We start from the raw sequence: 1,734 nt of genomic DNA, 5'->3' as shown, positions 1-1,734 counted from the left end.
ACATAATAGAGAAAATTAGAGGCAATATACGTATTTTCTTTTAAATAAACTGATCAATTTACTTAACTTGGTTTAGTGAAACCAGTTTGGTTAAATAAATTCAACAGTTTATTTGTTAGAGAGCATAAAAAAATGCAGTTACTTTCCTGATTTTTGTGAACAGTTTTATAACTTTTACTTAAGTACTTTTCTTGGTAAAGTCATTTTCTGTTCAGGTAATTTTACTTTTGCTTATTTATTTCAAGTATGTTATAAACCTGCAGTTGTAATGCTATTTTATTGTAAAGTTTTAGTACTCCATTCAACAGAAATCATACTACACTCGTGTAATTAATTCACAATGAAAATAAAATATTTATTAAAAATGAGAAGACATTCAAGAGACGTACTTAAAAAAAATGTTAAACAAATACATCCACACAGAACATAAAGGTAACAACTGGAAGTTTGGCCCAACTCAATTTGGCCTTATGGGAAATTTTCTTTCACTAAAAATGAGCCTATAAATCAGAACTAATTTTTTTAAGGATGTCATTTTACCAGATCTAAAACCAGGATTAAACCAGGTCTGAACTAGATCTATTCATTTCAGAGACGTCTGCCTGCCTTCAATAAACCAACAACCACAAAAAAAAAAAAATAAATAAATAAACTGAGTAAACAACACGACTGATTTGTTTTATTATTCATATCAAACATATTCATGAGTCTAGTCCTCTTAACTAAATATATTACAGTTTTTCTTGGCCCTCCTGTCTCTTGCCAAGGCATTAGACTTTCCCAGCTGCAGTTTCCTCTCTCTGGCTGTGGCTCCTTCAGTTTAGTGTAGTGTTTGGACAATAACTAAAAATTTAATAACATACTGAGTTACTAAAAAAAAATCACTACTTTTTAGAATCAGAAGAATGAAAAAATAATAAGAAAAATAAAGTAAAAAACAAGTTATTGATGTCAAGACTACTTATTTCATGCAAAACCAGTTTAAAAACTTTGCATTAAATCCGCATTTCCATCTGAATCACGTGAGTTCAGTATGGGATTACGTCCAGATTTGAGCTCTGCAACTAACAGTAAAAACAAACAAATAATCCCAGTTTCCTGAATCAGAGGCAAAAGAAAGTCCATCTTCAAAATGAAGTGCAGGTTGTTTACAATTTGTGCATGAAAGTGGACAAAAAGCATACACAATGAGAAGAGAACTGTCCCAACCCAGATTCCTGTGGAACACCAGGAATAACTCTGCAAGGCATTGAAGACATGAGGGCACATACAAAGTGAAATCTGTTGGACAAATAAGACTTAAACCAGCTCACTGTATCCTCAATCTCAATGAAAATGTCCTGTCTAATAATTAAGATGCTATATATTTGCACCTATCCACCGTACTAATAACATTGAACACAACACAAAGACCAAAATATTACAATGAGGACATTTGTAACTTTAACTTATGGAAGCCCATTTCCGCCACCCTGATAAAAAAAATAAATAAAACTTGTATCTCATAATTATGACTTAACTATCTCATAATTATGACTTATCTATCTCATAATTATGAGATAGTATCTCATAATAATGAGATACTATCTCATAATAATGAGATAGCTAAGTTATAATTATGAGACAGTATCTCATAATAATGAGATACTATCTCATAATAATGAGATAGCTAAGTTATAATTATGAGACAGTATCTCATAATTATGAGATAGCTAAGTCAAAGAGATATTATGA

This window comes from Austrofundulus limnaeus, unplaced genomic scaffold (genome assembly GCF_001266775.1).
Source record: "Austrofundulus limnaeus strain Quisiro unplaced genomic scaffold, Austrofundulus_limnaeus-1.0 Scaffold183, whole genome shotgun sequence".
Lineage (NCBI taxonomy): Eukaryota > Metazoa > Chordata > Actinopteri > Cyprinodontiformes > Rivulidae > Austrofundulus > Austrofundulus limnaeus.
The sequence above is the reverse complement of the archived record's forward strand: the minus strand, read 5'-3'. Positions refer to the sequence as shown.